The 16492-nt window shown below is 37.8% G+C and overlaps 1 protein-coding gene across 2 annotated transcripts in view; it reads right to left on the reverse strand.

Moving 5' to 3' along the window:
• LOC138694995 (inositol 1,4,5-triphosphate receptor associated 2-like) overlaps positions 1 to 15228 on the reverse strand; it is an 89728-nt gene extending 74500 nt beyond the window's left edge. For both annotated transcript variants that reach the window (XM_069819259.1, XM_069819255.1), the window contains exon 1: positions 15092 to 15228. The gene's annotated coding sequence lies outside the window, so the exon portion shown is untranslated. The remainder of the gene's footprint in view (positions 1 to 15091) is intronic.
• Positions 15229 to 16492: the final 1264 nt, after the last annotated feature.

Consider the following 16492-nt stretch of genomic DNA (forward strand, 5'->3'; position numbering starts at 1 on the left):
AACGAGATTCAAAATTACAATAACGCCATCTAAGGTGGTGTAATGAAATAAAAAACAAATGACTTCGTCTATAAGGGGCCTTGGACAACAATAATCGAAAGCTATGAAACACAGCCTACAGAGAATGTTTCTGTGTTTGTATGAAGTAATATCGGAAGCTAAATTAACCGATTTGTATAATTATTAATTCACCACTGGAAAGTGTAGTTTCTCTAGATGTACATAATGCTATAATGTTATTACAGTAACTTCTGAGTGAATCGAGGACAGGTAAGATTAAAATAGCTTCTTATGCACAGAAAACTTGATGGGCATTCGTTTCCTGTATTTCCTAAAATAATTTTTATGACCAAATGAGTGGTCTCTAGATCAAAATGATCGCATTTTAATTTTTTAAATACAATTTAAATTAAGTAACATAATAAACGATTTATTCTTCTATCAAACACGAATGTTCCCTGGATCAAATGTCCTATTTTAATTACGTAATTACTTTATATTTATTTCTAACGGGTGCAGCGGAGCGCACGGGTACCGCTAGTAATTAATAAATAAATACTTGGTTGCCAGGGAAACGGACAGCAGATGAGCGATAACTTCAGTATTGTTTGTTTTGCCGCATACGGCATTAATTCCTCGATTACTTGATATTACAACGTGCATAAATATTAGGCCTACCTATCACACCTTCTAATTATTCCAACCCTTATTCCCCCCTCTCTCTTTCACTGCAAACCCAGCATTTTCAGTCTTTCCTATTTTCTGCCTTTTCCTTAGTCTCCGCATATGGTCCATACATCTTAATGTCGTCTATCATCTGATATCTTCTTCTGTCCCAGAATCTTCTTCCGGTCACTATTCCTTCCAGTGCATCCTTCAGAAGGCAGTTCCTTCTCAACCAGTGGCCCAGCCAATTTCTTTTCCTCTTCCTGATCAGTTTCAGCATCATTCTTTCTCCATCCACTCTTTCCAACACAACTTCGTTTCTTATTCTGTCTGTTCATTTCACACGCTCTATTCGTCTCCATATCCATATTTCAAATGCTTCTAGTAGCTTCTCTTCACTTCGTCGTAATGTCCATGTTTCTACCCCATACAATGCTACACTCCACACAAAGCACTTCACTAGTTTCTTCCTTAGTCCTTTGTCCAGAGGTCCGCAGAAGATGCTCCTTTTTCTATTAAAAGCTTCCTTTGCCATTGCTATTTTCCTTTTGACTTCTTGGCAGCAGCTCATGTTACTGCTTATAGTACACCCCGAGTATTTGAAGCTGTCCACTTGATGAACAAAATGAGAGGGAAAACATTTTAAAATGCTAACCCAAACTTGAGGAGGAAATAAGAACCGCCAGTTTACAAAATACGAATCTAGAAAGGTGTATCTCATGTCAGATCTCCCTTATGTTAGACGTAAATCCTGAATTTGCATGCAGTAATTCAGAGACTAAAATGCGTAAAGAGTATGAAGATAATAAAGTACACGCAGCTGGTGGTATCCTGAAAAAAAACAAGCCATGAAACTTGTCTGTGACCAGTTTTGTTAATAGCTCCATCCATTCATCACGTAGTATCTAAGAACCGTTACTAATAATTTTACTATTCAACTTTGACCCTTCTTCTCAGGTAATATTGATCTCAACAAAATAATACGCGAATTTTAAGCTGTGTAATCGTACGTGCTGTGTAAGAAGTAACCGTTGAATAAATTGTTATACGAGCCATACAGAATGGGGAGGGGGGGGGAGAGGATACAAGTGTGGGCCTAACAGAACAGGGAGTAAACTGGTTCCTCTCACACATGCACACAATGAAAGGAACTGCCGTACCCAGGTGTCTGAAGTTTCTTGAGAGTTTGGGGACGAAAATTACAACGAGAAAGGAGCAATACAATACAGTACACTTCTTACATTTCGGTAGAAACCATGGATGGTGAAGGGATCTTCACAGTAAGTTGTCTTCCAATGCAGTGTTGAATACAAGAAATATCGCTACCACTACTAGTACTAGGCCTAGCACTTTATCTAACGACATTTTCAACTACAGATGTTATTCAGCGTCCAAATTCAAAGGGGGAGAGAAACGGCAGACAAATTTTGCCTCGAATCCTTTCAGGGTTGCCAACTGTCCGTAATTTTTCCGGATTGTCAAGAAATCAGTTCCCTATGCAGGAATGAAATTAAATTGTTATCAGGACCCTTAAAGACCGGAATTTTGTTCACTGAAAATTTATATCCTGAAATATTTTCATATACAATATTTTCTGTTGCTTGGTTATTTAACAATGCTGTATCAACTGCTGGGTTGAATAATTTCGAGGGAGAAATTGTTCCGGGGCCGGGCATCGAACCCGGGACCTTCAGTTTAACGTACCAACGCTCTACCAACTGAGCTACCCGGGAACTCTATCCGACACCGATCCAATATTTCCCTCTATATCCACAGATCTCAAAGTGGGCTGACAACCGTCAAGCAACCAACTTCGAGTGCACACTAACTCCGTGTGACTTAAATTGGGGTTTTCTGTTAACGAACAGTGACGTATATTATGCAAATCATTTTTCCCTTGAAATTATTCAAATCAACTTTACAGGGAGTTATACCTGAAATCTTTATTTGCATAATACACGTCACTGTTCTTAACAGAAAACCACAATTTAAGTCACACGAAGTTAGTGTGCACTCGAAGTTGGTTGCTTGACGGATGTTCTATAAATGTCTATTAAATGTACGAGGTCACTCAATTAGTCGCAATTTGAAAGGGCAGGGACCTCCCAAATTGCAGATTTAGATTTCACGGCGCTTCTTCCGACGGCCTTCATTTGCCTTGTCATCGAACAACAGATGACAGCGTCTTGCCATCCTACCGGCAAACACCAGCCATCTCCTCCTCGCCCCGTCCCGTGATCACTTGATCAATTCTCCATCCCCCTCGCGTATGTGGTACCTAAGAGGTTACGTCCAATTTCGGCTTCCCCTTCAAAATTTTCTAGAGCTCCTTCAGTGGAGCAGCGTAACCCGGAGTGAGACTAGTGGCCAACAGGCTTGGAGCTCACATATTTAGTTTTGTACAGCCCCCAACCCCTTGCAAGGACGCGATTTGCGTACCTTTTAAATTTGTCCTCCCAATTCTCTTTCGATTTTTCGATTGACGGTTGTCAGCCCACTTTGAGGTCTGTGGACATAGAGGGAAAAATTGGATCGGTGTCGGGTAGAGTTCCCGGGTAGCTCAGTTGATAGAGCGTTGGTACGTTAAACCAAAGGTCCCGTGTTCGATGCCCGGCCTCGGAACAATTTTTCCCTCGAAATTATTCAAATCAACTTTACAGGGAGTTATACCTGAAATCTTGATTTGCAACTGCTGGGTTATTTAGCATCGATGGGATTGGTGACACCGAGATGTCACCGAGATTGGCGAGATGAGGCCGAGGATTCGTCATAAATTACCTGACATTCGCCTTACGGTTGGGAAAAACTTCGAAAAAAAACAACCAGGCAATCAGCCCATGTGGGAATCGAACCCACGCCCAAGCGCAACTCCGGATTAACAGGTAAACGCGCTACCGCCTAAGCTACGCCAGGAGCAAACTTGATATTGGTACACTGGAGCGATGTTTTGAAGACATATTATACAATAGTATGCCACACTTTAATAGTACATTATGCAACGAGCCTATAATGATAGTAATTAAGAATCGAGTATGGATATTTATGAAACGAGCGCAAGCGAGTTTCATAATTTTCATACGAGCTTCTTAATTATCATTATAGGCGAGTTTCATACGACTTTTTATGCTCGACCATATCTCTAACTTGAAATTACCGGTATTCAGATGTATACATTTTATTTGTAACTGACAAGATCGGAAGTGACCTTGTTCTAGGTCGTGAATTGTGAGATGTGCGCAGACGCGAAAGTATTGATTTTTTCCGAGGAACAATAATGTAATTGACCTTGACATAGTCCCGTTAAACTTGATAATAGTATAATATTATAACCTTGATTATTGAATTCGACATTGAAAAACGAGATGACAAATTGAATTTATTTGAATATTATTTACAATTAACGCTAATTATTATAGTAAAAGAACATAACCTTCTGCGACAGTATTGGATTTCCAGCCTCCGTGACTTTTCGCTAATTCTCTTTCGATTGCATATCCGAGAATAATCTATACTTGCGGTTTTATAACGGTAGAAAGCTGACCTGTCATTGGCTGAACAGTTGTAACCTGAGTCGTCATTGGCTGAAAGACCTGACCTTTAATGAGTAGGTGTACTTTAATGACATGCATTAAAGGTCTGCTACCAGGTGTATAATTACTACATTTCGGCATGGTCGAGCATAAAGAAAATTGCTGAACACATAATGCTCTTCCAATCAGCAATGCTCATTAGGAGATAATTTTTTCGTAAATGGAAAATCTCTGGACTGACGAGAGGAACCGGATGAGACCACAACTTTTAAAATCAGAACTTTTAGTAACAACATTAAAAAAATCACGTAAAGATTGTATGTTGTCTCCCCACCAGCTGCAGTCCCCAACTGATACCCACCTGCCAATCGCCGTGGCACTGGAAGTACAGTATACTCAGAACTTGTGTAAATAGACCTATGATCAGTGGCGTAGCATGAAATTTTGAGCAGGGCAAGCTAACTCAAGTTGTCTTTCATGCAATATGAGAAAACGTATTACAAAAATACAGTCTTAAAATAAATAGTAGTCAATTTCAAGTCAGCAGTCGAAGATTGGTTGGAACATCGTAAGTAACACCAATAAGGAATGACCTCAAATGATACGTAGTAAAATGATTTCACGGTTTACACATATCTCTTAACAAATAGACACGTATGCGTATAACATTAGCTCACTCCCTGTCATACTTAGAGAAATCACAGTATTAGTATCATTACGTAAGTATGCGTCTATCTTTTGGTTGTTCCTTCATTGACAGGAAGGGAGTCGGTCATTTGTTTTTTAGATCACACTTTTGTTCGTAAGTCAGTCTTGATAATACAATTGTCCTAAAAAAAAGTCAAGTAAATTAGTGTCAGGAACTGTTATTTCGCTCATTATTTATTATATCAGCCACAATGCACACTAACACTTCAACTGAACACAACTGACGAAAAGGGATAACTCGGAAACTACTTATTTTAAATGTTAAAGCTAGCTTCTTACGAGCCTTGCGACTAGGGTAGTTTAGTGAGAAAGAGTTGGAAAATCTGCGGGTTGGATTACACAGAAGAAACCAGTTTGCTTGGAAGCTGGTGTGTGCAGGATTCTTGTTTACTGCTGCATCACAAATCATCCTGAGCTGCCGCATCACAATATTTAACGCGTAAATATAAATTCTATTAAAATTAATAAATAATTTTCTCCATAAACTGCAGGTTTATTATGAAATTATTATTAACTGGGGAAGCTAAGCTTTTTAGCTTACATTGACGCTACGCCACTGCCTATGATGCCAATAAGTCACGAAAATCAAATCTAATAAAACATTACAGACTGTGCGTTTATTGTTATTGTTATAAATTTTTGCCACTACACTATCACTACTGCTTTCATTGCAATTTGTTAATATGATTCCATCCTACTTTTTATCATTGTGACTTCTATGTATATAGTTACCTTCCCCGTAGTTGATGAATCGGCCTTTCTCTCTAAACTTTATTTTTTAGTAGGTTATTTTACGACTCTTTATCAACACCTAAGGTTATTTAACGTCTGAATGAGATGAAGGTGATAATGCCGGCGAAATGAGTCCGGGATCCAACACCGAAAGTTACCCAGCACTTGCTCATATTGGGTTGAGGGAAAACCCCGGAAAAAGCCTCAAGGTAATTTGTCCCGACCGGGAATCGAACCCGGGCCACCTGGTTTCGCGACTAGACGCGCTAACCGTTACTCCACAGGTGCGGCCCTCTAAACTTTATGATTGATAGAGATGTTATTCTTTCCCTCTCGATCAGTACGCTTCTATTTTCCCCGTCTTCTTACACTTGAACTCTAGCTCTCTTAAAATACTCTTTAAACTAGTGGTCCCCAATCAATGACGGGTGATTTCACGTAGAATGGGTAATAACTTCGAAATTTAGGAGAAATTTTGTGCAAAAAGTAGAATTCGTGAATCGTTCGTCGTATCACGCATTTGTCAAAGTCATCAATATTAGTAACGGTATTTGCCATCGACCGTTTCTTTCCTGATTCACACATTGATGTTCCTTCAGCTCCATGTTATTTTTGTTCAGGCAAAATCGTCCTCACATTTGTTAGACACATCTTGCTTGTCTCTGCTACTCTCTGTATCTTATTTATGATTCCTCTGCTTATTTCCTCATAAAATTGTGTACACTGAGAACGATATCTCTTGTTCATCCTCTTTCAGCAGGTTCGCTAGGTTTTAGTTTAAAAAGTATCGGCGGCATCTCGCCTTCTAAACAACTGAGTATACTTTTCTTTAGTATCATTGCTACTCCCTTATCTATCCCAGTATCCTAGTCTCTTTGCTTGACCCAACCCTGCATAGGACCACCACCAAAAAGGCTCGCTTGCTAATTTTCCCTTTCCTCACAAGTGCCAAAAAGTTCTGCGACACTTGTGGTGTTGGTGTTGGTGGTGGTGGTGGTGGTGGTGGTGGTGGTGGTGGTGGTGGTGGTGGTGGTGGTGGCGGCGGCGGCGGCGGCGGCGGTGATCCTAACCATAAGAAACCCTCCTCGCTCTTTTGTTTTTGTCCACCTAAAAAAAACGAAGATAGAAATAACCTTCGAAACTTGTGAAATCATTTCACAGTTAGCAATGGAAGAAATTCGAATTATGTACTGTACATATCTTCTAAATCATCCACCATTGCTTTCTCTCTCATTCAGAATGATATGAAAGTCGTTGCCTTTACATTCTTCTTATAAGTGTGAGAATGTGTTTTGGAAACCTTTCACTCTTTTCTAAGACTAGTTTTCATTTTAAACGTTTATATTCCAGCTCTACTTTATTCACCTAAAAAGCAATTACCAATAATTATATCTGGTTATCTCTTATATTTTATTTCATTGGGTTATTTTACGACGCTGTATCAACATCTCAGGTTATTTAGCGTCTAAATGAAATGAAGGTGATAATGCGGTGAAATGAGTCCAGGGTCCAGCACCGAAAGTTACCCAGCATTTGCTCGTATTGGGTTGAGGGAAAACTCCGGAAAAAATCTCTACCAGGTAACTTGCCCCAACCGCGATTCGAACCCGGGCCACCTGGTTTCGCGGCCAGACGTGCTGGCCGTTACTCCACAAGTGTGGACGTTATCTTTTGTAGCGCAGAAACATCTAAAGAGAATGATAGATAATGAAAGGAAACAGATCAATTTTGGGTGGCAACTGTTCAAGTCCACACAATTATCAGTTATTTTGTTTCCGGAATTGTACAATTTTTGTTACGATCTCTTTATTGTTTAGATGTTTTCAGACCTCCCTCACTTTATCCCCCGTACGATTTAACCGAATGTAGACCTACTGTATTTGTCTCCATCTCCCGTTAACATAGTGTACAATGTACGCGCTTCCCATCCAAATGATCCGTGATTCAATTCCCGGTATGTAAAATGAAACATTTTTTTTTTTTTTGCGCACGAGACATGGTGTTTGTTTCTTGTGTGCTGTCTCTATTCTCCATGCGATGGTTATGTGACGTACTAACCACACGGCAAGGAAGATCACAATGTATATCTTTCTAGTGTTGGGCAATGGATATACTATAGCCTACTCTCCCTTACATCACAATGGCTTGTAATTCGGTATCAAAGGAGTAAGTAAAATAAGACGAAAGAAAGGGTACTTAACTTCTTCTCTTCTACAGTCCGAAACTAATAATCTACGAATTTCATTCCATTTTACTACAGTGAGCAAATACCTTCACGTTCAGTGATTTTGTTTTATGTACCAGTCATAGCTTATTGTTTTATGAACAGACTGTAGCACAGCGAGTTGTTATTCGTAATAACTTGCGTAATAATGTAATTTTCATCAACATGTTTTTGTTCCCGATGGTAAATGTCAAGAAAACAGGATATGTAAATACTTTTTACGCATCGTGAATTGTGTTTCTGACTTTTAAAAGTCTCTAAAAATTATGATTGCTGCCAGAGCTATTTTTCTGCAGAATAATTTCCGAACGCATCCTTCCCAGCAATAGCTATTAATGTGAAGATAATACTAAGACAAAATTCTAACAAGAGAAGCTCTACAATGTCCCGAAAAATGCTGAAGACAAAATTTCGTCCGAAGAATTTTTAATTGCACCTGACTGAGGATCTGACTAATACATCTATTTATCAGTCAAGTACAGATGCCTCAAACTAGGAAGCTGCCTGGAGAGGGGAAGTAGTAGAGCTAACGGAGGGGGCCCACCTAGGCTCCGATACCCAGGTATAGTCATATTATCTGAAAAGTTGACCGCTTGACAATGTATTCAAGATGTACCCTCCCTATGCAGCCTTCTCAACTGTTATTAGAACTGAGCTGTACCGTTCTAGTCCACAGTGCACAGCAGTAGGCGGACAGTGGTAGGGGAGAAGTGCTCTATGCGCCTGCGCGAACGAGACAGCTTGCTAGTTTGAGGCATCTGTACATCTCACTTGGCGATGTGTATCAGACGAAAAACAATTTTGTTGTAACTTATACATCTCAAGTCCGATTAGAGAACTATGTTTCTAGACAGCGGTATGGAAGGGGAAAGGAACTGGTCACCCTACCCCATTATCTCCTGGCTTAATTGTCTCATAAGTGATGCCTTATTGGTGTCATGAGGTTCCACCCAGTCGTCGGACTGCTGGCTAAACATACGTGCAAGGTGGAAACACCGCACAACATAAAATACCTCAGTAATCTACTGTAATACAATATTTACTGTATTTATCATTGTACAGGATGGGCACAAAGTCCTGATACTCTCTATAAATACGTAAAAAAAAATATACACTATTTATGTAATTCCGGTCATAATGTAGACATACATTTACTTTACACTAAGTGTGTGTTCTAGGTGTCCAAAGGGTCAGTATGACCCCCCATCATTCTCCCCAAACAAAATAATGCGTCGCCAGGTTTGGTGTGACATTCGTCTCAGCAACACTGTTGGAAAGCGCGTAGCATGACGTCCTTTAATTTATCAATGGTGCCATACCATTCCTGTGCAAAATTCTCTTGATGAAACCCCACAACGCATTGTCACAGATTATGAAGTAAGGACTGCGAGGTGGCCAGTCGAGAGGAACTGGTAAGATCGATGACCCAATATACCATTTCCGTTCGTGAGTACCTCAATGAGGTATTTCCACAATACTGGATTGGCGAATGTTACACCAAACCAGACGACGCGTTATTTTGTGTGAGGAGAATGATGGTGAATATACTAACCCTTTGCCCACATAGTTAAGGCCCATTCACAATGAAAATTAAACATAACCGTAACATAAACACAGAAGTTTGCGCCCAGGCTACCAAATGGGATCATTCACAATGATTCACATAAGCATTGACATAAGCATTACCGTAAGACGTTAACATGAAAGTTTGCAAACTCCAAACTTTCATGCTTATGCTTACGTGATTTGCAAACAGAACACAATCGTGGAGCGCTGAACTATAAGACAGAATATGAGGAAATGGCGTCGTTATGTTTCCATGGTTACCAAGTATGTTTGCCGTTATGTTTATGTTCCCATCGTGAATGATGGTATGACTTCTTGATTTTACCGTAACGTTTATATTTTAAAAGTTAACGCTTACGTTATGTTTAATTTTCATTGTGAATGAGCCTTTAGTGTAAAGTGGATGTATGCCTCATTATAACCGAAATTACATAAATACTGTGTATATTTGAGGTATTTATAGAGGGTCACGGGACTTTGTACTACCCTGTATGATAAATAACAAGCAATAAGATCACAAGAAATAGATAAACAATAATGTTTTACAAAGTTATGAAGGAACATAATGCAACATAATTTTTTTAGTATGTTATTTTACGACGCTTTATCAACAACTTGGTTATTTAGCGTCTGAATGAGGTGAAGGTGATAATGCCGGTGAAATGAGTCCGGGGTCCAGCACCGAAAGTTACTCAGCATTTGCTCATATTGGGTTGAGGGAAAACCCCGGGAAAAACCTCAACCAAGTAACTTGCCCGACCGGGAATCGAACCCGGGCCACCTGGTTTCGCGGCCAGACGCGTTGGCCGTTACTCCACAGGTGTGGACAACATAAAAATAATTCGTACGTTACAGAAAGGTAATAAAATTTAAAAAATAATTAATTAATTAAAAAGAGGTGGTTTGAACCATGAACATTTAGTTTCAAGGCAGTGTGCGGATAGTTTTAGTTACAATCACAGAAGGTGATAGTGCATCTCCTTGCTTTGTTCGTATTGTCTTATTAGTATGGTAATTTACTAATCTACTCAAAACAAAAACATTCATGACGTGTCCGAGCGACCCTTTTTTCTACGGTGCACTTGTTAGCAATCAGCAGTTTGTTTCTACGCCGACGAGATTTAAACACTGATAAAAGGGAAGTGCTGTTAAAGTCCACTGCTACTGAGCAATAATATATACTTAAATGATAATATACTCAAAAGCAATACATTATTTTGAAATGACAATGCTAATTATTATACTTTAACCTGCTTTAATAGCTTTGACAGACTTTCCTTATCGAATGACTGTCTGTACATCGTGGTGTATTCACCACGAAACGAGTTATAGAGATTATTCTCTTGTGCATTTTCGATGTCCAAACCTCATGAGGATCAAAAATGTTAATGAGTTATATTTAGTCTTTAGTTCATAAAATTGTAAAAAAAATATTTTAAAATTTCAGTAATTACTCGTAAATTTATGTAACCTTTTTATACCAATTTTATTTTAATTTATTTGATTTTATATTCCACCGTTAAAGCTTTCATAATACTAACGTTATGCAATCATTTCAATTGTGAAAAATACGAAATAGACTATGAGTTTCATTTAACGAAAAACAAATGTTAGCTAGACTGTGTAAATTGTTATTGCATTTATGACGATTTTATTTAGCCTAGCTCGAAAGTTTAAAATATCACAATAAGCTCTACAACTGACCAATTAGACGTGAAGTGGTGAATTGGGGGCTCCCAATCTGCTTTCAAAATACTCCCACAATTGCCACAAGCACAACTATCAGATAACACACCATGATTAATTAAGAACTCACGCAATTCTTCTTCCCTCAATCTAATAAATTCTACCTTACTCGTTCTACACCCCGCACGTGTGAATCACCATTCACACGTGTGAATGGTGATTCACACTGTGCCTCGTGACAGGATCATCTTGGCTGTGAGATAACTGCGCATACGCGGACTTGGTTAATAAAAACCTAAACTAACAAAACCTAACATTCGTATATGCAAGATGTGTAACCGGAGCACGAAGGAACTTCTTCTGGAATTTCAAGCGAAAATAAATCAGGTAACGATCACACTGGTAGTGCATGAGCGGTCCGCGCATGTGTCATAGCTAAGATCATCCTGTCGCGAGCCCTTCCTCCATCCACATGTGATCGAAGACATAAGACAAAAAATAGATCCTTGAATACTGCAATCGATCGGCCAACCGAACTCCCTCACCCGGCAATCAATCACAACAATCCCTACTGAAACCGAGCCACCAATCGTAACAACGCCCGACGAATTCCTTATAAATCGTAATCAATTATTACAAAACAAAAAATATATATATATATATATATTCCCGTCATTTCAGAAAAATAAGAACCAAAACACTGTTTTTCACCTTATAAAACTACCCTCTAATCAAGAGCCCTTAATTAAAAAACAAGCGCAGTAGTCAAACACCATAATTACCAATAATAATAATAATAATAATAATAATAATAATAATAATAATAATAATAATGTGCTTTTTTCTAATCTTTCGACACCTTTTCGTTAACCAAAACCATTCTCCTTTCTCTTAAATTTTCTAATGAGGACATTAACCAAATTTGTCTAATGGTATTGAGAGATTCATTATACATTTTACACAATCACTTGTATAATACTATGTATTTTTTTTTTACTTCATTTCATTACTCTTCAATGTATTTTCATCTCATGTTTCTCCGAAATCAAATTGTACTTTATTTTTAAATTTATCATTGTTCCGTATTCTCTCCGCAATCATATTGTATTTTTCATTTAACCTCTGCTTTGTATTCTGGATCCTAGTGGTCAGCCGTAGATTTCGGTCAGATGTCCCAAATTGTGGAATTTGTTGTCATCATGTAACTGAGAAATGTGTTAATAATTGTTTTTAACATAATTTTTCTTGGAACTCCGCTTAGGTCTTGAAAGTCTTGAAGTTGGACGATAAGGAAATTAAAAACGACAAAATTCCAGTGCATTGGACAGTAATCATCTCCCCGTGTGCTACACAGTTTGACCAGCGAATAGGGATTATAAAGAATGGACACTTCGCGTCGGTACCTTTGATGTAGCCGGACCGATTTCAATGACCTTCAAGCCAGCTAGAGCGTCAGATTCTGCTTTCTCCCTAGAGTTGGCGCTGACATCACACCAGCTAGCAGTCGACACAGCGGAAATATAACACATACAATTAATACATCTAGGTACATTATGTACTCAAATAAAATAAATTGGATCCATAAAATAATAAATTCTTCATTAACTGTAATGTCTAGACTCTAGAGTTCCTTTATAATGAGAGTTCAGACGCTGACCCCAACAACAATTAAAATATGTAATGATTTGATAGCGCTGAAAATGGAAAAACAAAACTCTTACGAGAAGTCAAACCATATACCTACATTATATTATATATAAATATTAAACGAATTCGATACTTAATTTTATAATGTATTATATTATTTTATAATATAATTTATGATATCTGAAATATAAAATATTATTATTACAACTAGTTTGTCACTGAGAAATAAGGAAAAGCTGTTAACTTGAATTTATTTGAAGCAAAGCGTTACTGGATTATGCAATAAGGTAGGCGATGTTTGGATCCTGTGCCTTAATTCTATTCTCAATTATTATCTTAGCTAAGCTCGATTACACTACTCTAGCGCTTGAAAGTGGAACTAGCCGCTGGCGCACAGAGAAACAAAACACAGGAAAATTCGCTCAGTGTCCATTCTTTATAATCCCTATTCACTGGTTTGACCACCTTTTTCTCCAGAAGAAAAGCAATAATGATAATGACGATAATGATGATGATGATGATGATAATAATAATAATAATAATAATAATAATAATAATAATAATAATAATAATAATAATCTCTTTTCGTCTATTCCGTCATTTTGGATGTTTACGAATCTGCAAAACTTAAGACGTACGCTTGTAGACGAACTCATTGGTTCGTGTAGTTAGCATGGTGCCAGGCTCCTAAAAGGCTTCCATTTTTAGAAGGTAGCCTACACTGTGTACAAAATGTTTAACATAGAAAAACAAGGAAAGTTTAAGGAATTTTCCTTTCCAAATACACCGTACTTCCTCGTGATTATGGTTCGGATTGGCAACGCTGCTGTACCAGAATTTTGTGAAGAGGCGACAAAGCTGATGCGTATGTTAAATTAATTGTTGTTACTGCTGGGTCTCTAGCCTTTTACTATATTACAATCCACAGGAAGTTACCAATAAAGCTACTTATGGGGCTGACGAAGACAGTTTTACTAGTTTGGGACAAAAATAATGGTACGACTTGTCTTGTATACTATAAAAAAAAAAAGCGAAACTGAAGAGTCATCACAGTCTGCAAGACTCCACAAACTGCATGACGTGTGACGTAACATTTATGCCTTGCGACCCTGATCACATATGTCTTGCGGTTACGTTCCATTCATTTCATATTAAACACAGAGGCCGGATGACTTGAATCGAACATTAATCCTGAACTGATTAATTGGACAAAGTGACAGTACTTCCAATTACAACGGTCAGAGGACACTGGTTTGACTCTCTGTGGCATTTATTTTCCTTCCACTGGAGATAGATGTGTGTGTTCATTACCATAGCCTATGTTGTCTAAAGCGGCGACCTTGCAATATGTTAATGACATAACCCGTATTCTCCGCTACTTGTGAATGCCTATTGTCTAAAGAACCCGAGCAACGATAAATAATAATAATAATAATAATAATAATAATAATAATAATAATGATAATATGTAATTGTACATACACCTACATCAATTTGCTACCATTGTCAAATGGGATAAATAGCACATAAATGCGAACAAAAATAAATTGTATTAAATGTTTGAACTCAGATTACTAGTTTGTTTAATTATAGAGAGAGACAATGTGGTTTAAAAAGAGCGCGTAAGCAACTATGGCTATTTGCGCCTTTATCAATAATTCTTTTAAAAACATAAAACCCAAACAACACCACAAGCTAAAATACGAACACGAACTAAAAAACGTTGTCACACTAAAATCAGGTACCAGTACACGTTTAATTATAGCTTACAAGTCTTATTTCATAGTTCAACTAATACATATAAATGTAATTTCATATTACTGCATTCTGTGTAAATATGACTACGTAATTTTTTTAACAATGTATAAATCATTTCATAAATTACTTATACGAAACTTATGGCAGAACGAGAGCTTTCTTTTAACGTAAAATGAATCACACAACTGTCGATAAAACTAATAAACTGAAATTCATTCGCTAAAAAAAATTCATAACAATTTTATTAATAATCGAATCTATATAAAAGATAGCCAAAATGAATGTCGTCTTATCACGTTCCATGGCTAAATAATTACCTATGGACAATGGCTAAATAGCACTCCAACCTAGTTCGTTCTAAAAACGAATTTGTAATTATCTAACATACTACACTTTACTCTTTACATTATTAATAGATGTAACACTCCCGAAAATTGTTGTCAGCGTAGGCTTATGTATTTTACACTTTCATTGAATGTTTGCTACTTCAAATTCCTGTATTACCGAACATCGTAACAAGAGAATGTCAGCCTACAAATATATATGATGTTTATAAATAGAAGTTTTAACTTACATATTTCCGATTGATAGTGTATCCAAAACCACGCTGAATTTTCTTAATTAACATTTTACACGAATCCATCCGTTACCAACATCAAGCTTCGTCTGCACCGCTCCTTCTGTCAACTCGTGTCAACCTTTGAATTTAATTCCAATTTCCACCGCTTGGTGACGTAGCCATTAACACAGGTTAGCCAACACGATAACCTAATTATCTCAATTAATTCGAGTTTAATACTCTTCCCTGTTATCAGGGTAATTAAATTTAACATGCTCATTTAAAACATGTTCTATGTCTTTGTATGATAACGTCGCGGCTAAGGCATTGCGCGACAAGTTGAAACATCGCGAGTTTGATGCCCGATGGGATCATGAATTTTCCCTTATTCTAGTCCTACAAATGTTCTGCAGTTTTTATAGTCATATATATATATATATATATATATATATATTTCTTCTTCGATATCCATTTCTCCGATAGTAGTAATGGAGCATTACATCTTCCTCGTCATCACTCATCTTGCGTAATGAAGAGTCGGGGTCGCTTTACAATAACTTTTGCGTCGCTCCGTGTATAACACGATCGCTTGGTAGTAGCTGACTAGTCTTCAACCAGTAGCACTCTGTACTAGCAGCCTAACAGTTTGTGGTGTGTCAAATTACTGACATTGTGCTGCTTATCAACAATAACATACTCTTTGTGTAATTGGAGCCTATGAGCAGCTCAATTGAAAACAATTACTGTACTGCAATTTCTCCACAATCTATTCACCCAGTAATACGAGTACTTATTCCTGTAAATTGTTTTGTTTAGCTTCAGAGCTCAGTAAATACGAGGGTCATACTGAAAGTCATGAGTAACCCATTATCATCTTAATTTTTATTTTTTAAACAAATCAGGTACATCATCTTAATCTACATACATTCCTGTCACTTTTCAACATAGTCTCCATTTCTTTGCACACATTTTCCCCACCGTTCTGTAAGTTTGAAAATTCTCTTGCTGTAGAAGTCTGTTTCATCTTCTCGAAGACACTGACACACTGCTTTCCAGATGTCCTCCAGCATCTCGTAGCATTGGCCTCGCAGCTGCTCCTTTATAGAACCGAAAAGATGGTAGTTCGGAGATTGCCAAGTAGTGACTGTCAGGAGATTGCGGAAGAGTTTCCCATCCAAATGTTCTAATTTTCTTCACAGTGACACGATCAGTGTGAGGCCACGTGTTTTCATGTTGCAGGATGATCTTCTTTCCTGCGTGTTTTTCGCGCAATGCACGACGGAGCCTCAAAACTATCTGAATACTGCGGACAGCATTTATGGTCTGTCCAGATTCAAGAAATTCAACCAAAATACATCCCAGAACTCATCAACTCTTTCCTTGTTGCGTTCCGTGGATGCAATTCGAGGGCAACCG

Source organism: Periplaneta americana, chromosome 2 (genome assembly GCF_040183065.1).
Source record: "Periplaneta americana isolate PAMFEO1 chromosome 2, P.americana_PAMFEO1_priV1, whole genome shotgun sequence".
NCBI classification, from domain to species: Eukaryota; Metazoa; Arthropoda; class Insecta; order Blattodea; family Blattidae; genus Periplaneta; species Periplaneta americana.